Source organism: Megalopta genalis, unplaced genomic scaffold (assembly GCF_051020955.1).
Source record: "Megalopta genalis isolate 19385.01 unplaced genomic scaffold, iyMegGena1_principal scaffold0022, whole genome shotgun sequence".
Lineage (NCBI taxonomy): Eukaryota > Metazoa > Arthropoda > Insecta > Hymenoptera > Halictidae > Megalopta > Megalopta genalis.
This window is the reverse complement of record NW_027476092.1, coordinates 251,362-276,004: the sequence shown is the minus strand read 5'-3', so window position 1 is coordinate 276,004 and position 24,643 is coordinate 251,362.

Sequence of the window (24,643 nt, the reverse complement as noted above, 5' to 3'; positions counted from 1 at the left end):
TGAAAATTTGCAATCTTGTAAAATCTATGAAAATTTGTAAGAGTATAAAAATTCTTCTAATTTGACTGGATTCAGGAACTCGCGATACGATTCCGAAATAAACAGTGAGACTATTTGTTGGTTTACGAAAATATCTACAATTGTTGCTGTAAACGTTGCTGAGCGATATACTTGTTTATGTATAGGTTCCGCATATAAGTTTTTGAGTCTTTTCGTATAGCTTCTAGGTTCGACCTTTCAATTTGCCTCTAAGCACAGGAACTCCTTAGAAATCAAACTTTCGAATTGTATATTATTTTTCTAACATTGACGTAGGCTTTAGATTCTGCAATCTCGGTCTTGCAACCTGCTCTTCTGTCCAACCTTTTGTCCCAACACAAATCATCATATTTGGAAATCTTTTTGATTAATTTCTTAAGCTTATTATGCAAAAACTTCATTGTTACAGCAATCAGGTTTTTTTTTTTTCGTTCTTCTCTTTGAGCATTTGGTAGACTTTCAGATCCAAATCTACTTCAAAGAGATTAAAAAGAATTTCAAAGAAATTTCTCAGTACTCTTTCTCCCTCGCCGTTGGAATAATCTTTATCGTCTCCTATAGTATGTAGTTCTGCTTCAGATAATATTTGTCTCTGGCAAGCTCCTCTAATCATCGAAAGAGAGAGAGAGAGAGAGAGAGAGTAACGGAGGCAGAATAATACAAATAGTTAAAACCTTTCTAAATCTTGATCTAGAAACAGTTCTCACGGTAGTTGTTTTGATTTAAACAAAAGTAACCATATTCTTAATTTAATGATAAAATATATGAAAGTATATACTAATTAAGGTGATATTATCCGACATAAAATAATGTCTTTAATTATAATCTTTAATCATTTTTGCTGCTGGTTAATATAGTAGATTTGATATGTTTGGATTAAATGGATTACCAGATCTATCATCTGATGCTAATCTTCTAAAATGATTTGTTATTAAAGAAAAGATTTTCATTTTCAGTTAGATAAAAAATGTAAAGGATAAACAGAAAAAAGAGAAGCTTAATCAACCTTTGGAAACATTAAGAAAGAAATTGCCTGAAGACTTTAGATAGGAGCTGCTGCGGGTAAAGTAGATTGTTTTCTTTTTCTTTTTTTCTTTTTTTTTGAGGATCTGATTACAGGTAGTAGAGGATTCAGTATAAAGTCTTTGCAGGAAAGTTGCAAGCAATATGCGCAACAAGTTAATCAGTCGAAGAAAGGCTCATGTTTGGGTAATGCTGTAAAAGAAGAATATGAAAACTTTGTGAATATATTCCACACATTGAATTTACTGCAGAAGACATTGGAAATATGGGTTCCGGTCCAGAAATAAGAAATCTAAAGTTGAAAAATGTTCTATGCGGAAGTCCTGAAATTGAAGGAAAAATGGTGGTAATATTATTTACATGATGAATTACAGGAATCATTTTGTACCACTTCTTAGTAATATTGAAAAAGATATAAAGAGAAGCATGAAAGTTTCTAGAGAGGAAGCTAGTGTTAATGTGATAGATTCAAACTCGAACAATATTTCCAAATCTTACATTTCTATGCAACTACGAGATATTAAAAATAACTCGCACAAACAAAGTGGTCATTCAAGGAGTACAAGTAAGGAAAATCGTGAAATTGGTGCAAGCTCTAGAAAACGTAAACATACTGTTACGGACAAAGATAGTAAGGTACCAAAAAGTCGGCACATTGATATAAATGATACTAGCAATGAGAATTCGGAATTTCTTAATGATTTACAAGATGGATCTAGACGGGATGGATTGAATAATGCTTATCAACGTATTCCTCATCAATTGATTGGACTTATGTATCAATTAGAGTTGTCGATTCTTTGCTTACTAAGGAAGTCCATATATAAACATAAATATCCTTCATTATCGTTAGCGTTTGAAAAGTCTGATATTGATAAGTTTAGTAACATTGTTCTTTGCTACGAGAAGAAGTCTATCCATCTAGAAATTGAAAATGTAGACAAATATTATACAGATAATAATATTAGTTATGCCAGATTATTTACTAAAGAAAATCGAAGTTTCTCCATGAATAATTACCTTAATAGTTTTGTTAAACATCTAATCTCTAAGACAGATGATTTATCAAATGATATAGAATACCTTGTTATCTATACTAATTCAAGCTTGAATCTTGCGAAAGGAAACAGATTAAAAAGGGGACGATTAAAAAACTTTTATCCGTTTAAATTTGATAGCATGGAAGAACGTGATATCATATTAAGAGACTTTTTCTTTACAAATGATAATATACAAGGGCGTGGTTTTTATCAATTTGCGCGAGATAAAATAATAAGAGATGAACTTTTAAAGCGATTAGAATATTCGTCTGCTATGCAGACAGTAATAAAAGATAGGAAATATTCCCGGAAAGAAATAAAAGAAGCATTTTTGGATAAATTAGTATGTGCAGTTAATCAACCTAATAGAGGAGAATTGAACGGCATTATCAAAAGTGAAATGGAAAAAAATAGTAAAGTTCATTTGTTCATTTGTTCATTCGTTCATTTGTCTATTCGCTCAGTTGCTAACATGTTCATTTTATCGTTTGTTCAGACGTTCATTTGTTCATTTCTTCAAATCTTCATTTCTTCATTTGTTCAGTTGTTCATTTCTTCATTCGTTCACTTGTTCATTTCTTCATTTGTTCTTTTGTTCACTTGTTCATTTGTTCATTTGTTCATTTGTTCATTTTTTCATTTGTTCATTTGTTCATTTGCTCATTTTACATTTGTTCATTTGTTCATTCCTTCATTTGTCTATTCGTTCATTTGATAATTTGTTCATTTGTTCATTTGTTTATGTGTTCATTTGTTTATGTGTTCATTTGTTCATGTGTTCATTTGTTCTTTTGATCATTTGTTCATTTGTCCCACTCCGACCGCCTGAGCATGGCGGTCAAATGTGAGGAGCACATTTTCCTCCTCGTGGCTCTCCACCTCTGAACCTCGAAGTGTGCACACGTATAGTAGGGAACCTGGAGTATTTAATTTCACACTGGACCCTACATTGGTGACCCCAACGTTCGATTAAGAACCTGTTTTTCCGTGTGCATCGACGTGAACAAGGTAGAAGCCTACTGCCGCCGGCGAATTGTGCAACTGGAAGGGACTGCGTGAAGCCATCGTCACCATTGCCTTATCATCGATTTCCAGCCGGAAAACCACCTGTAGCTTCGACCACGTGAAAGCCGACGCTGGCTCCGGAGGTTCCCGGCACAATTCCGTGACGGCCTGCTCCCTGCTGAGCTAAAGCGCGAAGCCACCGTCACCGGCGCCTTCTCGACACGGTCCGCCCGTAATCATACCATCCGGGACCGCAGAATTTCCTGTGGCCCGGAAGACCGGGTGATACGCAGTTGCGGACGGAATCTCCGCCACCGGTGCATATTCGGCGTGGTATCGCCAGTAATTTGACCGTCCCAAGGTCTCGGAACTCACCGAGACCCCGGAAATGCGCGTGTCGAATATAGTGCCGTGATTCAGCACTTTTGCGCGGTGCGGCGGCCATCTTGGTGTGCGCGTGGGAGAGGGACAGCATAGCAGCCGACGAGGGCGCGGGCGCCGTGGTATTGGACAAAATCGAGAGCTACCGCTCTCCCAAAATCCCCGCGTTTTATCGTGAGGACCCGACCTTGTGGTTCGCGATGGTCGAGTCCACATTCCGTACGTCGCATATTACTGCGGAATCTACCATAGCGGACTTTATCGCCAGTTGCAGTAGCCCGTGCACCAGCGCCTGGGGGCCACTCTACCGCCGCGGAACCTGCGCCAAGACCAACGGCGATGGAGGAAAAGCTGGACCGCCTGATCATCCTTGTGGGCAAAAAGGTGGTCAAGAGCGGGGTTTCACAAAGGCGTCGGTCGAGGTCGTCAGGATCACGCGGCCGTTCCCCACATAAGAGTCCGGCGCGTAAATTTTGCCATGCGCATGCGAAATTTCCCCAGTCGCCCCACTCCTGCAAGCCGTGGTGCGCTAAGTACAACGAGTTCACCACGGGAAACTAAATAAACCTTCCATTGCTGGGACGGGCTTGGAAGGGAGGCGCAAGACGTCCAGATTACATGTACGCGACCGCGTTACGGGCCCTGCCAATTTTCGAATCCATGGCAAGCCAACTGGTTTCCGTCTATATGCGGCCAACGGTACGGCTATAGACACCTTTGGTGAATCGTTTCGGACCCTCGATTTAGGATTGCGCCGCGCTATAACCTGGAACTTTTGCATCGCGGCAGTGCCCTACGCGTTTACTGGAGCGGATCTCCTCAAACACTACGGTTTGTTGGTGGATCTTCGTAGAGGCCGACTGGTCGACTCGATGACCAGCTTCTATGCCGTGACGACGGCGAAATCAGTAGTATATAGCACTGTAAGCTCCATTGTTCCGGATCCGCGCGTGAAGCATATACTCGCAGATTTCCCGGAGGTGTTTGGCATCGCTATGATGCCGCCCTCCAAGTCAGTGGATGTGTTGCACCACATCCTGACGATCGGTCCTCCTTTATCAGAGAGGGCTCGACGACTCAATCCGGACAAACTCCGCGCGGCGAAGAAGGAGTTTGAAGCGTTAGTCGCGGCCGGAATTTGCCGCCCTTCCTCAAGCCCATGGGCTAGTCCCATCCATATGGCCTTGAAGAAGGACGGCACTTGGCGCGTGTGCGGAGATTACGGGGGACTGAACAAGCAGACGATTCCGGACAAGTATCCGACTCCCCATCTACACGATTTCTCGACTAATTTAAGCGGGAAGACGCAATAACACCCTTTGGGCTTTTTGAGTTCCTCTTCATGACATTCGGTCTGAAGAACGCTAGCCAGACTTTCCAACGCTTCCTTAATAGGATCCTGGGCGATCTGGATTTGAAATTCGTGTATATCGATGATATTTTAATTGCGTCGGAGTCGGAACAGGAACACATGCGTCACATAAATATTGTTTTGAGACACCTGCAGGAACACCATTTAAGGGTGAACCTCACGAAATGTGTTTTCGCGGTTAAGGAAATAGAATTCCTAGGTTATCTTGTCAGTCCGCAGGACATTCGTCTCCTGGAATCAGCCGTCAAAGCCATATCGCAGTTCCAGCGGCCCAAGAGGGTCATTGACTTCCGCCGTTTCTTGGGCATGGTAAATTTCTACCGGCGGAACATACCTCATGCGGCACGTTTGCAAGCGCCGCTTACCGAGTTCATCCGCGACTCGAAAAAGCACGATGCACGCGAGATCAAGTGGACCAAAGAGGCTATTGATGCCTCCGTCAGAACCAGAGAAGCGCTGGTCAAAGCGGCTCTCTTGGCTCACCCTCGTTCGGGAGCGGACTTATGCATTGTCACTGACGCGTCCGATCTCGCAATGGGGGCGGTCCTTGAACAGCGGGGATTAAAATCACTGTGGGAACCTCTGGCATTCTTCTCGCGCAAGTTTTCACTCGCACAGGTAAAATACAGCGCGTATGATCGCGAACTGACGGCCGTATTCGAGGCTATTAACCCCTTCTCGTGCCATTTAGCTGGACGAAACTCAGGCCCGAGCGATCCGCATCAACGCGCGCTAAACAGATCAGACTGATGTTTGTAAATAGTCGCAATACGATCCGAAATGTAGATGCCCGCAATACCTGTGATATAGTCAATTTTACGCGATACTGGAGTTGAGGAAGTAAACTCTAATGCTTTTACGTTTATATAATAGATATTATAAATTTATTATATTTTGTATATAATAATGTAGTATATAATAGCTGTTTATATGTTATTGTAGAAAATGTATAGCTGTTTTCGAATGTAGTTTGGTGCTCTCAAATATAATACACACTGCGCCTAAAAGGAAATAGCATATTATTAAAAAAAAATTTAATCAGAAAACTAAATATCTAAAAAAAATACATACAGCTCTACAAATCCTCCACGGTATGATATGTCTTAAAACATTCCGGCAGATGTAAAGCCACTTGGCATTTCGAGCATTCCCACTTCGTTGCGCTTCGTATTTTACGTTTATAACAGACTTTGCACATTCTTGTTGGATGCTTATTTCCAGGTGTCGGATCTATACTTTTGGGGAAATGAGCCCAATATTGGGCTTGGAGTCGAAGGGGCGTTTCAGCTGATGGTTTTCCACGCATTTTGTAGTCCGGTAATTTAACAATTTGCAAAATTGCCTCTGCTATATCTACACGGTAATTAACATAAGTCTGCCGATTTCGACTTTAAATTGTTTTCTGCATAATATAGGTATTGAACAGAGCCATATCTGATATGTAAAAGAAAAGTTTTCTATATCGTTTCATGACTTTTCTCATTATTGGGAAACAGGCTAACATTTGATCTTGATGGTCAACTGCACCTATACCCTTATTATATTCTATGATACATTTCGGCTTCATTACTTTCTGCAACTGTTTGTTTGATTGCTCGGCCATCTCTACTGTTTTGTGTTTTGTGGAGAGCATATAAACGTCGCGCTTGTCCTTCCATCGCAAAGCTATCAAATTATTGCAACATCTCCACACGAATTCTCCTTTCTTCAAAATATGTTTTTGCATGTCTTGTGGCATATTTTTTCTGTTCTTTCGTACCGTCCCGATAACGTTTGTCTTTTGACGGTGTAATTTTAGAAACAGGTTGGGCGAAGAGTACCAGTTATCCAGGAATAAAGTGTACCCTTTATTTATTATAGATTTTGACAACTCGATAACAACATTCTCCGACGCACTCTCGTGTCGATTAGTTCTGTCCTGGCCGGTATATATTTTAAATTCATGGCAGAAACCGGTAGTTGCCTCACAAAATTTGTTAATTTCTATTCCAAACCGAACTCTTTTTGACGGATTGAATTGTTTGTACCCTAAACGCCCTTTATATTTCATCAAGGCTTCATCTATGCTAACAGATTCATTGGGTGTGTAAAATTCTTTAAATTTTTGATTCCAAAAATCAATGACCGGTCTTATCTTGCGAAGTCGGTCTTTACTATCACCAGTTTCATTATCGGAGAAATGTAAAAATCTCGAAATTTGACGAAATCTCTTAAATGGCATCGTTTCTCTAAATATTGGCGTTCCTAATACAGCTCTTTTAGTCCAGTAAAGTTGAATACTTGATTTTTTTACTTGACCCATCAAAATACATAGTGCAAAATAGGCCTTGATTTCGCCTAAAGTGACAGGTTACCAAGTGTCGTCTACACATCGTTTTTTTCGCTCGTCGTGTATTGTTTGATCTGCGAAGCGATTTGTTTCCGTAACCAGGCTTTCCCAAAACTTCTTATCAAATGTAATAAAGAATAGGTCTAGTATTGTTGAATTGTCGCTTAAATTATTTAAGACAGACGCCTTTATTCCACGATGTTCAGAATACTTCCAAACTATTGGTGTGTTTTCTACTTTTCGCCAAATCCATGGTTGTTCTGTCGTACCTTCCTCTTCACTACTATCATCTATAATCATATGCCTTATTCGCTTTGCAACTGGCATCAACACGTCACTATCAGAAGATTCGTTATCACGGCCTTCACTAAACACTTTTGTACCTTGCATTTTGAAGGGGTTTCTTAACTTTTAATAATTGAACTGCTTCGTAACAGCAACGATAAGAATCGTGACTAACCGTTCTGAGGTACTGAGAGGAACTAACATTCATTCACGAGCGTAACGGGCAAAAAATCAGTCCGCGAGCTCGGCTTGTTATGTTTACGTTTCACCCAAGTATCTGTTCGCGATTCAGACTCGCGATATTTATGTTTGGCCCAAGTATCTGTTCGCGAGTCTGACTCGCGATATTCATGTTTGGGAAAAAATCTTCATCGCGAGTCTGACTCGCTAAAGTACGGGAAGGGGTTAAGTACTTCCGGCATTATGTGGAAGGCCAGGAATTTTCAATCCTGACCTACCACAAGCCGCTTATTTGCGCGTTTCGACAGAAGCTCGAGAAGGCTTCTCCGCGCCAAATCCGCCAGCTCTCGTTCATCGCGCAGTTCACTACGAACATTTACTACATTCCGGGGGCGGACAACGTCGTAGCCGACGGATTGCCACGTGTCGACGCACTCCGCCTGCCCGTTGAATTCAATTTGAAAGAAATCTCCGAGCATCAGAAAACGGACGAGCAACTAAAGCAATTATGCCAATCCGCCGATGTCTCGATCAAATTAAAGAAACTACTGTTCGGTTCGGACAATATACCAATATTTTATGAAATATCTGGTGAGACGATCCGCCCATACATTCCCGCGACGTTGCGAAGGACAGTTTTTGATACTGTACATAATCTGGCCCATCCGAGTGCCAGGGTTTCCGACAGATTAATTAGACAGCGGTACATTAGGCCCAACATTCACCGGGATGTTGCTCGGTGGTGCAAGCAGTGCATTAAATGTCAGCGAGCTAAAGTCTCGCGGCATACTAGCCACTTGCCCGAGCACTTTGTTGCCCCGGATGGTCGATTCGACCACGTCCATTTGAACATTGTTGGCCCGCTGCCCGTGTTGGACGGGTACAGTTACTGTCTAACGGTCATTGACCGATTCTCCTGTTGGGTAGAGGCTGCTCCTTTGCGGGACACTTCGGCGCAGTCGGTGGCAAGAGCGTTCTTCGAAACGTGAGTGTCGCGCTACGGGGCTCCCAAGGTCATTACTACGGACCAAGGAACCCAGTTCGAGTCGCGACTGTTCTCGACCCTGCTGTCGCTGATCGGGTGTGACCGAGTCCGGACCTCTCTCTACCATCCGGCATCCAATGGACTAATAGAACGGTGGCATCGAGCTCTGAAAGCATCGATAATGTGCCACGCGACTAAGGATTGGACACGTGTACTACCATCGGTTCTGTTAGGACTGCGTTCGCATGTCCGAGCCGATATTGGAACCTCTCTGGCCGAATTCTTGTTCGGGACCACTCTACGGCTTCCCGGGGAATTCTTCCTCTCGGGCGATACCACGACCGATTCGAATGTCTTCCTCGAGGAATTTAAGAAATACATGCGACGAGTGCGCCCCATTCCCGTCGTTCACAAAAATCTTAAACGGTCATTTGTATTCAAAGAACTAAGTTCGTGCTCGCACGTTTTTCTGCGGCACATGGCCAAAAGGGCGGTGGAACCGCCCTATTCGGGACCGCATAAAGTGGTCAAACGCAACTCCGAGAGAGTTTACCAAATCGACGTGAATGAGACGGTGCGCACCGTTTCCACCGAACATCTCAAACCGGCGTTCCTCCTTGAGGAAGACATTTATTGTGAATCTGGCCACCGCGAAGGTGGCGCAGATACGTTTCCTCGCCAATGTTGGCATACACAATGATGATTACCTACCCCTCGACGGAACACCTGCGAGGGGTCCGAACGTGGGTAAATCGCGGCCTTCGCTCATCGTTCATTAGGTTGGGTACGGAAGACCCAGTCTTAACTCCGTGTCCGTGTAAGGAGTGTTCAAGTTTATTTTGAGTTGGGTAGGCCGTGCTACCTACTCCAACTGTGTATGAAGGTTATTGGGAGGGATTTGCGTCGCCGCTCGACCGCGGCGGCGGGTGCCCGTCGCTGCCGAGGGCAGTGGCAGTACTCTGCCACATGTAATCACCCCCTTTTCCACACGACAGCAATGATTATGCAGCGTGCTGGGTTGGCGAGTGACAGCTATTCTTTGCTCGTTGTGGGTATTAGGCGGCTGCCCATGGTTGGTGCCCGTCTAGGTCGGATAAGCAAGTTGCGGTTGGCGTAGCAGAGCTTCGCCAGCTATGGTAGCGGGTGTCAAGCACCTCACGCAAGCACCGCGGCCGTTCAGCTCCACAAAACCGTGATGGGTAGGAATCTATGATGGGGAAGGATGGGACTAGGCAGGGCGGGTGCCATAGCCCTTTTTTGCCGCAAATACAGACTTGCGTTGCCCGGTCTCCGCCGCGTGGAGGCGGGGTTGGACTTTGGAGACCTCCTTGAGGAAGACATCTAGTGTGAATCCGGTCACCGCGAGGGTGACGCGGATATGTTACCTCGCCCTTACGGGCATACACAGCTAAGCTGCCATCTACCCCCAGTCCAACCACTGTCAAGGAAAAATCCGCACGTGCCATTGAGCCGTTTGCAATGGACGAGTTCTTTAGCCGCTAGCGAAATTCTGGTTTTACCCTCCTTTCGCTAGCGCCCACGGGGAACCACGGGGAGGCGAACTCGTGACGCGACGCCTCGCGTCCACTAAGCGAAGACCTAGGAGGAAGGATGGGAGTTGGGAGGGATGGGTAGGGGTTTGGGGTTGTTGATGATGGGGACGTGAGTCGTCCCCTTCCGGGTCCTGGGGAGTGCAGGTGTCCGGGGTTACCTACATGAAGCCCTTTAGCCAAAGGGCTTCCCTACAGAAGTCGGAGAAGACCTGGAATGCCTCTGGAGACGACACGAAGTGTTGTGCCGCTTCCGGCCATTTCCAGTCTCCGGCTGGTACTGCCTCGCGGAGGGCTTCTCTTTGCGGTTCGAAATTAGGACAGTCGAGAAGGAAGTGATCGACCGTGTCCGATCCGTGACCACACGCGCACTCCTTACCGTCGGAAACTCCGTACGCGCGTAGGCGCGACTGGAAGTTTCCGTGGCCGGTGAGGACTTGCGTGGTGTAGTGGTTCGGTTTCGTCCACTTGGCCGCCACTCTCTCCTCTATGTTTTTGAAGAAGGCGTAGGTGGTGCGGCCCTTGTGGGAAGAATTCCACATGGATTGCCACACCTTGTACGCCTCGACCGCTAACCTATGTTTTGCATCGTCGGCCCCCGCCGGAACGACGATGCTACCTAGTCTGGCGTCTTTACCTTTGCGCGTCTCGTACAAGGCTTTGGTTTGCCTGAGCTTAACGTCAATGGGTGTAGCACCGGTCACCACGCACATGCTGTCCCACGATGACCGGCGGTATGCACCGGTCATCGCGATGAGAGCACGGCGCTGTGCAGCTCTCAGCACCCTGAGCTCCCCCTCCGTGCACCGATCGGCCCATCCGGCGGCAGCGTACGTTGCCACCGGGATGAAAACCCCACGGTACACGGCGGAGAGCGCCCCGAAGCGGAGCCCCCATTCACGCCTTGCCATTCTACCCAGCTTCGCGAAGAGCGAGCCGACCTTGTCACTTATGTAGTTGCAGTGGGTTCGAACACCCATGCCCCTATCAAAGTGGACGCCGAGGTACTTGACGAAGGGTTTGAATCTTAAGGGCTTATTTCCGATCCGAATGGTCGGTGGCTTTTTCACTAAGTCTAGCTTTGAAGCGCGGACTGCCATGCGTTTTCGGTCTGGGCGCGATCCTCCCCGTCGGCCTATCTTATCTCTCTCGATATATCCGCTGCGCAGGACAATCGCCTCGGATTTCTTCTCGGAGATCTCTAGCTTTGCTGATCTGCACCAACCTAGGATCAGGTCAACAACTCATTGACCTTCGATCTCTAGGTCTCTACGGCAGTTTCCGCCCACGAGGACGATGAGGTCGTCCGCGTAGGCGACGAATCTATTCTCGACTGAGGCCTCGAGAGACCTCAGGAGATCGTCGAACATCAGGTTCCAGCACGCCGGGCCGAGGACGGAGCCTTGTGGGCACCCCCTCGTCGCGCGCTTGGAAACTCTTTCCGTCCCGACGGTGAGACTGACTTTGCGGTCCTCGAAGTAGTTGGAGACCACTTCGAAGACGTTGCGTGGGCAGTCTCGGTCCCTAAGACTCTTCAAGGCTAAGGGCCACCAGACGTTGTCGAAGGCTCCGGAAATGTCGAATAGCAGCGCTATTACATGCCGATGCTCCAGGGCATCGACCATGCGGCGCAGCTCGACAATTGCATCTTCAGTCGACTTTCCGCGCATGAAGCCGTACTGTCTGCTGTAGATGCATCCCGTTGCCATCGCCGTCTGTTCGACGGTCACTCCGCGACCCTCCATAGCGCGATTGTGTCGTCGCGCTTCCTCCAATTGTTTCTTCGCAGCATTCGCATCGTTTATTGTTTTGATCACCCCAGCGCAGCGCCATCTGTCAACGCTTCCGAAGCTCCCAAAGCGGGTAATAACAGCGGTAGAAAACCGCCTCGTTTGATGATAGGTAGAATTCATTCGATACTGTTTCTACCTTCTTTCTTTTTCCTTTGACCGTTCGTCGGTCTTCCTCCTTCTTCTTCTTCTTCTTCAAACCCATACCTAATCTTATCAGAGCTGTTTTTACCAGTCTGTAACGGTATACAGAGCTGTTGTTACCAGTGTGTAACGGTATACAGAGCTGTTTTTACCAGTCTGTGAATGGTATATGGAGCTGTTATGTCAAGGTTTGTTTTATTTTTCTGTTGATTATGAAAAAAGAAAAAATGTACGTACGTCAGTTTACATGGAGATGCGCTCTATCATTGGAATACGGGGAGACTGATATCTACAGTTTCGTACGACAGTCCTTGAATGTCCGGGTTCCGACCTGCCGCACCTGGATCCGTTCCGACCTGGATCATTGCTACCGAGTAGTATACGGTGCGTGATAAGCGGCCCGTGAGGATGTGGTAAAACGAACGTTATGATTAGTCTGTTGGAGAGTCCGAATTGGCTGCGATTCGCAAACGTGTCCGTGTATTCGAAATCGCTGCGTCAACCAAAGTATCAATACTTGAGCAACTTGCTCTCGTCCGTGGGGGAAGTAGGTTATTGGCGTGTGGGGCAGTCGTGAGCGGCGCGGCAGTTGCAGCAAGAACGCTCGTCGAATACTGTAAATATCTGAACAATAATAAAAAAATGGTCCTTTCTACATCCGAAGCCCCCCAGCTTAGACTTTTCTGAATCGATATATCCAACTCTCGAACTGCTCACTTGAATATTGGCACGTCCATCTTGCTTGAAACGAACAGTTGTCACGAAGATATTCTGCCGCGCGCTAGGTTACTTGACCAGGGGAAGGTGGCGTGCGGAGTAGTCGTGAGCGGCGCGGCAGTTGCAGCAATAACGCTCGTCGAATACTGTAAATATCTGAACAATAATAAAAAAATGGTCCTTTCTACATTCGAAGCTCCCCAGCTTAGACTTTTCTGAATCGATATATCCAACTCTCGAACTGCTTACTCGAATATTGGCACGTCCATCTTGCTTGAAACGAACAGTTGTCACGAAGATATTCTGCCGCGCGCTAGGTTACTAGACCAGGGGAAGGTGGCGTGCTGGGCAGTCGTGAGCGGCGCGGCAGTTGCAGCAAGAACGCTCGTCGAGTAATCGGGTAGGTGATGTAGGAATTTTAATATATAGTAATATTATATTAAAATAATAATAGATTTTTTTATAATAATAATAATTTAATAAGACATGTATTTATAATTTTTATAGAATGATTCATTATACTATAATAAACTAAGAATAATAAAAACGTAAGGATGAATAATTATAGGAAATCAGAAAAAAAGTTTGATTTTGTCGGACAGTGCTAGTGGGATAGGATGTGATATGTAGATAATGCGAAGTAAACAAATAATTTAAATGTAGTTCGTTTATTTAAAAAACTGATGGTGATGGAGCAATTCGTAAATAAAATGAACAACAGAAATGATAAAAACGATCCTTTTATTAATTAACCACTTGACATACGAATAAAATGTGCATCGACGCGTCCGAAGAATACTATTTAATTTGGCTCAACTGGACACTCATGTACAAGCTCAGAAACAGGGCCTTTTCTTTTTAAAGTTACATTGCTATATAACATTCAATAGGGTTGAAGTATAGTGTTAGTGTACAACAATTAAGTAATAGTATAAAATAATAATTTAATAATTTTGTAATGTGTGATACATCTCAAAGCATTTAGTAATATGTAGCGAAACGAGGCATATTTTACACTGCCAAGTTGTTTCACTTCTTATATTATGTTTTACGCAAACATGGCATCTTTTTGCAGGATGTTGCTTTTTATTTGTCGCGGGTATATGTTCAGGAAAATGTGTCCAATATTTTGCTTGTAACCGAGTTGGGCATTCACTTTGCGACCGTCTGCCGCGTGTCGGATAGTCCGGCAGGGACAAATTACAAAGCATGTCTTCTGCAATATTCAATCGAAAATTCACAATCGATTGCTTTTGTGAAGTAGGCAATTTGGAATATAAAACATAAGCATTATAAATAGCTACATCAAACATATAAAAAAATATTTTTTTATATCCTTTTGCACATTTTCTCATGAAGGGGAAACATGCAAGAGATTAGTCCTGTTTGTCTACACCTCCCATTCCACGATTATACTCCAGAACACAGGTCGGTTTTATTTGTCGATGCAATTTTGTTTATCGGTTTTGTTAGGAGGGGGAAAGCATCTCCAACAGTCTAAACAAAACAGCATCAATGCACGACCGAAACAATTAAAGAATCTAATAATGAAATGCACGGCGTTCGCCGAATACAGTTCTTGACGTCTTGGAGACGTCAAAGTCTACAATGGCACATGAAGTAAATGACGTCTCCCAAACGTCATTGTATGTCAAGTGGTTAATAAAAATTCAAAACGTATTTACAACTCCCCCCTCCTCCCCCTCCTCTTCCTCCTCTCCCTCCTCTTCCTCCTCTTCCTCCTTTTCCTTTCCGTTCATTGCCCCTTTTTTGAGGGCCATAAATAGTTGTTTTGAACAGTTTTTTGAGCTCTCTCTGCAACGTATAAGTATATATTATTATTATAATTTGTTACTATACATATTACTATATTATATTATATATAAAAGTATTTTTCATTTACTTACATTGGCCGCCACCAGGTTTGCCAGGTTAGGCCTGGCTACCCCTCTGGCCAATTGGCCCAATATGTTCCTCCACTGGGACTGTAACATAACAGCAGAATTAGAAATACATATATTATAAATATACATTCTGTTGTGCACACTTATATTGCATATACTTACAGCCCTCCCGGACTCGTACGCGGCAGCGATTTCTCGCTGCCGCGCTAGTATTGAGTCCAGCGACTCGTTCGCGGCGGAGGTGTCCGTCGCTGCTGAGGTCGCCGTTGATGCTGCGGCGGTGTTCGCCGCTGCTGAGGTCGCCGTTGATGGTGCGGCGGTGTTCGCCGCTGCTGATCCGGCGGATGCGTTTTCTTCTTCTAGCTGCATTTCCTGCATTTTTTGTTCGACTTCTCGTTCCATATTTCTGCAAAAAAAATAATATTATTAAAATAAATTGCTACACAATTACTAGAACAAATTTCCATAATACTAAATTTTATCGCGTTATAAATTCGAAATAAAATCAATTGAATCGTTTGCATACCAGATGGTTCTAAAAAAACAGGATCGAAAAACGCCAAAGAGCGCGATCGCGCTCCTTCGATTACATAACTAATATTTTAACTTATATTTAACGAAAAATATACTACATGTATATGCCCTGGCTTTTCTCAACCCAAAATCTGAAGAGCGCGAAGGTGGCTCGTGGTACGCAAACGTTTCAAAACTTTGAAATTCTAATGCCACATACATAGTTTATATATTAGTATGTACTTACTTGCAATTTCTTCGTGGTTTCTTACTCCTCCAAGAGTTCAGCGTTGAATGAAACTGCGACCCTTCGCAGCTCTAAGTTAGGCCCAGTGTCGGTCTCGGAGCCGTGTTTGTGGTGGGGGGAGTTTCAAAATGGGACTACATGATGCGCCAATGGTTCAAATAGTATGATTGGTTGTCTGCCAATGGTTCAAATAGTATCATTGGTTGTCTGCCAATGGTTCAAATAATATCATTGGTTGTCTGTCAATGGTTGAAATAGTATCATTGGTTGTCTGCCAATGGTTCAAAAAATATCATTGGTTGTCTGCCAATGGCAATGTCCAATGGTAGCATCGCTAGCATACCCTGGTCCAAATCATGATCCCACACAACGGTTGCTTTCCCTATTTCGAATTTCCCGCTACCGCTGTTTGCAGTTCGAAAATGATTTGTTTACACTTTCGTAGGCGATAAAGCTACATGTATTAGTAGTATCGTAACGTGACTCGCATTCAGCTGTTCTCTGCGTTTTTACGTCGCGTTCAGTCGTGATTTGTTCTCCAAGTGATACGGTCTAGGAGTGCAAAGCGCGCGATGTTTATTTCTTATAATTTTAGATTTTTTCTATTTCATTCTATTTCATTCTACTTCATTCTATTTTAATTTATTCAATTCTATTCTTTTTGATTCTACTTTTATATTCTACTCTATTCGGCATTATTCTACTACATTTCATTGTAAACAATAGAAACAGATAAATTTAACAATTTCAAAAGTGTAGCGAAACGATGCCAAAGGTTGTGAATTCAATGAATTGGGAGGATGTGGTTTCTTCCCAATTGTTTAGACGTATGAAGGGGGGTGCATCGAAAAAACCGACCTTGACCACGCCAAGATACAGCAAAAGAAAAATTATGAAGGAGAGGTAAGTGAGCATTTTGTTTCGTTACTATGATTTCGGTAATATGTTTCGATATAATTTAAATGGTAAGAGCAAAAGTTCTCATTACTGCTGGAAATACATTTTTTCGCTTTCTCGCTTTTGTACTTCCATTTCTCGGATTTTTATGATATTGACATATGCTGTAGTCCATATTCAATCATTAGAATGAAGTTGCAAAACAAAATCGACGGGTCGAAGTAGCTGATTAGTGTCATTTATACGTCATTTATATTTCACGTAAATTTCTGTATCATCGAAAACACTGACATCGAGATATCCCTTCCTTTTTTTGGGATCTTCGTCACGTACAAATGCTTTCCCGGTTGTATGGACGGATGTTCGTATTGTTTGACGAACAGATGGGGTCGAAAGGAAATGTTAGGATTATTGTCGTAAAGAAGGATGATTGCCTTCGTGTGTCCCTAAAGAAAGAAATTAGAAGGTCGAGGATCTGGAACTCGTTGCTTTTACGAGCGGTCCTTGAGACCCGGCCGCGTACGGCACGCAGATGGGTAGGTTACAATTTCCGCGTCCGACAATTCATTCCCTCCCACGGTGAGGGCCCACTGCAGATATTATTTCAATACGTATTCTGCATTTGTTTGCAACAAACGTTTTCTCTTCAATCTTCTGCAAAGAGCGTAGCCGATTCAAGATGGTCAAAATTGTCCTTACAGGTTTTTCAAATGAGTACTATACCGTTCGATCTAAATAAATTGATATTATTAATTAAATAATGTGAGCCAGTCACTGTGCCGTTGCAACCATTTCGAATCATAACCTGCAGTAAGCCGTTCAATCTTTCCATTTTAATTGAACACTTGCAAATGATAACGATGACAATACAAGTAGCAACGATTTGTTGCATAGCAATACGGCCCACCGGTCATCAAAAACCTAGCTGCGCAAAATTTCAACCCGGTTGCAAGCTGTGGTTATCTCTGACTATCACGAAGTAAAATAATACAAAATTTATTGTATACGTATCTATTATTTAAAAAATATAATATTATATATTAGAGTTTAGACTTATTTAAGATGAATTTTATGTTGATTACTAATGTGGGATTAATTTATAATATAGTTGAAGTTAATTTTTATTTTGATTTCGGTTCGAGAGATATGAAATTATCTAATTGAATAATTGAATTTGATTTCTAATATACAGTTACGGGGTAATTTTCGTAGAAATAAATAATTGAGTTATAGCTAATTAGTACTATGATTGTAATATCATTTATTTTATTTAGGTTCATTTGTTTGAATTATATTGAACTGTTAATTATGAATTAATTTGCTTTGTTGGAGTGAGAATATATATATATTATTTTAATTGCGACTAAAAAATTGGCTATAGAATATTTTTCATACATACAATTTATGAATTCATCTAAAAATTTAAATAGTTTTCATACGAGTGAAAAGTAGAGATTAATTTTTAATATTACATGAAAGTTTGAATAAGAAATTTAAATTAAATAATGGTAAATTTAGTGCGCCAGCACCAACGGTTAAACTGCTGTTATTCGTTAATTTTAAGAATTTTTAGGGGCTGCAGTTATCTCGATAGTAAATTTTAATAATTATCTAGGTTGAATAAATTTATGTGAACCGTACAAATTGCCCGCCACTTTCATTATAAATGGAATAAATCGTAACGTTGTAAAAGTATGGGAAAATATTTTCATTAAAATTTTAGTTTAACAATAAGTGTTTCATTTACATTGAAAGGATTCTGAATGAGGAAAATTTTATTACTTGCACAAATTATAAATATTATTGATTTCTTAATTTGATATATTTGAAAAAAGGAATTACATGATTATAAGTTATAGTATTTATTTACGAATAAATTTAATGATTTTAAAATGTGTGTGCGTGTGTTGTAGAAGAAGAAAGTAATATTAGTATAAGTAAAAGTGATTTTTTCGTACTTTTTGTATCAGGGTTAATTAAAATAAAGTTAGTGTTTTTAATTATCTCGAAAGTAAAAGAGTTAATTTAATATTTCTGTTATGTATCAAAATAATTATTAATACTGAATTGATGAGTTTATGTTGGAAGAAAATCCTAACTTTGGCATTGTTAGTTGTTACATTTTTTATTGGAATTTCTTTTTTCTTTTCTTTCTTACGGACATTATTATTTCACACTTTTAAATATATTTATTCATTTATCCTACATCAAATTGAATTGGTTAGTTTAGGGTACTCAATAATAAATGAAATAAATAATGGTTCATTGTCATATAAAGTATTAAAGTCGTGTAAAGAATTAAGTTTAGATTTATGATAATTGAAGATTTAAATTTTTATTAAAATTAATCAGTAAAATTAAATGATTTGTATTTCATATCAATTTTATTTCTTTGTTGTAATATAATTTAACTTAACTGGATAAATTTATTTTAAAACTAATTTAAAATTGAACTTTTAAAATTAGAATATTTAAATTTTCAGTAGTTTCAATCAATAAAATTAAATATTTTGTATTATGATAATTAGACCACATTTCCAATATTTTCACGTGGCCCGCGGGTGGTCTGGTCTGCCGATAGGACCAACGGCGGACAGTCGCATGAATTGGGGAAAAACCGTAATTCGTTTTCTATGGCCATAAATCCGGTCGACGGGCTAACGATGAATACTGTCAATGTCGTACTAAGAGAAAGAAACAGTTGTGCGTTTGTCGTAAATTATGTTGAGTGCGAGCGGCGATTGTGTCGCGCCTTCGACTGACGAAATACACACGACCAGGCACTCGAGGCCCAATAGTGTTTCGTTTCCTGGATCGCAGACAAAAAATATATATTGCCGGGTAAGTGGCCGAGGACTGTCACGTGGTTTCCCACAGATCAGTTTGTTTTTCCTTTAGAGAATCGCGAGCACCGGGGCAGACCAGATAACTGTTATTCGTTGAATTTTTAGGGACTGCAGTTATCTGGTCTGCCCCGAGCGGAGAAGAGCAGAGCAGAGCAGAGAAGAGCGGAGAAGACCAGAGCAGAGAAGAGCTGAGCAGAGCAGAGGAGAGCAGAGAAGAGCAGACAGATCAGAGCAGAGCAGAGTAGAGCAGAACAGAGTAGAGAAGAGCAGAGAAGAGCAGAGAAGAGCAGAGCAGAGAAGAGCAGACCAGAGAAGAGCAGAGTAGAGCAGAGCAAAGAAGAGCAGAGATGAGCAGAGGAGAGAAGAGCAGAGAAGCGCAGAGCAGAGAAGAGCAGAGCAGAGTAGAGTGGCAGAGAAGAGAAGAGGAGAGCAGAGAAGAGAAGAGAAGAGAAGAGCAGAGCAGAGAAGAGCGGAGAAGAGCAGAGGAGAGAAGAGCTGAGCAGAGCAGATCAGAGGAGAGCAGAGCAGAGAAGAATACAACAGAGCAGAGAAGAGCAGAGCAGAGATGAGCAGAGAAGAGCTGAGAAGAGTAGAGCAGAGCAGAGCAGAGAAGAATAGAACAGAGCAGAGAAGAGCAGAGCAGAGATGAGCAGAGAAGAGCGGAGAAGAGTAGAGCAAAGCAGAGAAGAGCAGAGAAGAGCAGAGAAGAGCAGAGAAGAGCAGAGCAGAGGAGAGCAGAGCAGAGGAGAGCAGAGCAGAGAAGAGCAAAGCAGAGAAGAGCAGAGAAGAGCAGAGAAGAGCAGAGAAGAGCAGAGCAGAGGAGAGCAGAGCAGAGGAGAGCAGAGCAGAGAAGAGCAGAGCAGAGAAGAGCAGAGAAAAGCAGAGCAGAGAAGAGCATAGAAGAGCAGAGAAGAGTAGAGAAGTGCACAGAGGAGCAGAGAAGAGCAGAGAAGAGCACAGAAGAGCAGAGAAGCGCAGAGCAGAGCAGAGAAGAGCAGAGAAGAGCAGAGAAGAGCAGATAAGAGCAGAGAAGAGCAGAGAAGAGCAGAGAAGAGCAGAGAAGAGTAGAGAAGAGCACAGAGGAGCAGAGAAGAGCAGAGAAGAGCAGAGAAGAGCAGAGAAGAGCAGAGAAGAGCAGAGAAGAGTAGAGAAGAGCACAGAGGAGCAGAGAAGAGCAGTGAAGAGCACAGAAGAGCAGAGAAGCGCAGAGCAGAGCAGAGAAGAGCAGAGAAGAGCAGAGAAGAGCAGAACAGAGAAGAGCAGAGCAGAGAAGAGCTGAGAAGAGCAGAGCAGAGAAGAGCAGGGCAGAGAAGAGCAGAGCAGAGAAGAGCAGAGAAGAGCAGAGCAGAGAAGAGCAGAGAAGAGCAGAACAGAGAAGAACAGAGCAGAGCAGAGCAGAGACGAGCAGAGCAGAGCAGAGCAGAGCTGAGCAGAGAAGAGCAGAGAAGAGCAGAGCAGAGAAGAGCAGAGAAGAGCAGAGAAGAGCAGAGAAGAGCAGAGAAGAGCAGAGAAGAGCAGAGAAGAGTAGAGAAGATCACAGAGGAGCAGAGAAGAGCAGAGAAGAGCAGAGAAGAGCACAGAAGAGCAGAGAATAGCAGAGAAGAGCAGTGAAGAGCACAGAAGAGCAGAGCAGAGCAATGCAGAGAAGAGCAGAGAAGAGCAGAGAAGAGCAGAGAAAAGCAGAGCAGAGAAGAGCATAGAAGAGCAGAGAAGAGCATAGAAGAGCAGAGAAGAGCAGGGAAGTGCTGAGACTTAGGCTAAATCCGCTGTAGCTGCTAAATTTGACGCTTTGTCTTATGTATCGACTGAAATTGAAACTAAATCGTACGCTTAGTCTAAAATTGAAGCTAACTCATATGTTTCGGCTGAGCTTGTAGCTATATTATCAGTATCGGCTGAATCTAGAGTTAAATCAGCTGTATCTTCTAAATTTGAAGCTTAATCGAACAAATGAACAAATGAACAAATGCACAAATGAACAAAAGAAGAAATGAACAAATGAACAAATGAACAAACGAACAAATGAACAAATGAACAAATGAACAAATGAACAAATGAACAAATGAACAAATGAACAAATGAACAAATGAACAAACGAACAAATGAACAAATGAACAAATGAACAAATGAACAAATGAACAAATGAACAAATGAACAAATGAACAAATGAACAAATGAACAAATGAACAAATGAACAAATGAACAAATGAACCAATGAACAAATGAACCAATGAACAAATGAAAAAATGAGCAAAATGAACACATAACCAAATGAACAAATGAAGAAATGAACAAATGAGCGATTAATCATTTGAACGAATGAACAAACGATCAAATGAACAAATGAAGAAATGAACAAATAAAGAAATAAACGAAAGAACGAATGAACAGATGAACAAATGAACAAATGAACAAATGAACAAATAAACAAATGAACAAATGAACAAATGAACAAATGAACAAATGAACAAATGAACAAATGAACAAATGAACAAATGAACAAATGAACAAATGAACTAATAAAGAAATGAACAAATGAACAAATGGACAAATGAACAAATGAACAAATGATCGAATGAACAAATGAACAAATGAACAAATGAACCAATGAACAAATGAACCAATGAACAAATGAACAAATGAACAATTGAACAAATGAACAAATGAAGAAATGAGCAAATGAACAAATGAACAAACGAACAAATGAACAAATGGACAAATGAACAAATGAACAAAAGAACAAACGAACAAACGAACAAATGAACAAATGAACAAATGATCAAATGAACAAATGAACAAATGAACAAATGAACAGATGAACAAATGATCAAATGAACAAATGAACAAATGAACAGATGAACAAATGATCAAATGTACAAATGAACAATTGAACAATTGAACAAATGAACAAATGAGCAAATGAACAAATGAACAAATGAACAAACGAGCAAGTGAACAAATGAGCGGTTAATCATTTGAACGAATGAACAAACGAACAAATGAACAAATGAAGAAATGAACAAATAAAGAAATAAACAAATGAACGAATGAACAAATGAACAAATGAACAAATGAACAAATGAACAAATGAACAAATGAACAATTGAACAAATGAACAAATGAACAAATGAACAAATGAACAAATGAACAAATGAACAAATGAACAAATGAACAAATGAACAAATGAACAAATGAACTAATAAAGAAATGAACAAATGAACAAATGGACAAATGAACAAATGAACAAATGAACAAATGAACAAACGAGCAAGTGAACAAATGAGCGATTAATCATTTGAACGAATGAACAAACGAACAAATGAACAAATGAAGAAATGAAGAAATGAACAAATAAAGAAATAAACAAATGAACGAATGAACAAATGAACAAATGAACAAATGAACAAATGAACAAATGAACAAATGAACAAATGAACAAATTAACAAATGAACAAATGAACAAATGAACAAATGAACAAATGAGCAAATGAACAAATGAACTAATAAAGAAATGAACAATTGAACAAATGGACAAATGAACAAATGAACAAATGAACAAATGAACAAATGAACAAATGAACAAATGAACCAATGAACAAATGAACCAATGAACAAATGAACTAATAAAGAAATGAACAAATGAACAAATGGACAAATGAACAAATGAACAAATGATCGAATGAACAAATGAACAAATGAACAAATGAACCAATGAACAAATGAACCAATGAACAAATGAACCAATGAACAAATGAACAAATGAACAATTGAACAAATGAACAAATGAAGAATTGAGCAAATGAACAAATGAACAAATGAACAAATGAACAAATGGACAAATGAACAAATGAACAAAAGAACAAACGAACAAACGAACAAATGAACAAATGAACAAATGATCAAATGAACAAATGAACAAATGAACAAATGAACAGATGAACAAATGATCAAATGAACAAATGAACAAATGAACAGATGAACAAATGATCAAATGTACAAATGAACAATTGAACAATTGAACAAATGAACAAATGAACAAATGAGCAAATGAACAAATGAACAAATGAACAAACGGGCAAGTGAACAAATGAGCAAATGAACAAATGAACAAATGAACAAATTAACAAATGGACAAATGAACAAATGAACAAAAGAACAAACGAACAAACGAACAAATGAACAAATGAACAAATGATCAAATGAACAAATGAACAAATGAACAAATGAACAGATGAACAAATGATCAAATGAACAAATGAACAAATGAACAGATGAACAAATGATCAAATGTACAAATGAACAATTGAACAATTGAACAAATGAACAAATGAACAAATGAGCAAATGAAAAAATGAACAAATGAACAAACGAGCAAGTGAACAAATGAGCGATTAATCATTTGAACGAATGAACAAACGAACAAATGAACAAATGAAGAAATGAACAAATAAAGAAATAAACAAATGAACGAATGAACAAATGAACAAATGAACAAATGAACAAATGAACAAATGAACAAATGAACAAATGAACAAATGAACAAATGAACAAATTAACAAATGAACAAATGAACGAATGATCGATGGAACGAATGAACGAATGAACGAATGAACGAATGAACGAATGAACGAATGAACGAATGAACGAATGAACGAATGAACGAATGAACGAATGAACGAATGAACGAATGAACGAATGAACGAATGAACGAATGAACGAATGAACGAATGAACGAATGAACGAATGAACGAATGAACGAATGAACGAATGAACGAATGAACGAATGAACGAATGAACGAATGAACGAATGAACGAATGAACGAATGAACGAATGAACGAATGAACAAATGGATAAATGAACAAATGAACATATGAACAAATGAACCAATGAACAAATGAACAAATGAACAAATGAAGAAATGAGCAAATGAACAAATGAACAAATGAACAAATGAACAAATGAACAAATGAACAAAAGAACAAACGAACAAACGAACAAACGAACAAATGAACAAATGATCAAATGAACAAATGAACAAATGAACAAATGAACAGATGAACAAATGATCAAATGATCAAATGTACAAATGAACAATTGAAAAATTGAACAAATGAACAAATGAACAAATGAACAAATGAACAAATGAGCAAATGAGCAAATGAACAAATGAACAAATGAACAAATGAGCAATTGAACAAATGAGCGATTAATCATTTGAACGAATAAACAAACGAACAAATGAACAAATGAAGAAATGAACAAATAAAGAAATAAACAAATGAACGAATGAACAAATGAACAAATGAACAAATGAACAAATGAACAAATGAACAAATGAACAAATGAACAAATGAACAAATGAACAAATTAACAAATGAACAAATGAACAAATGAA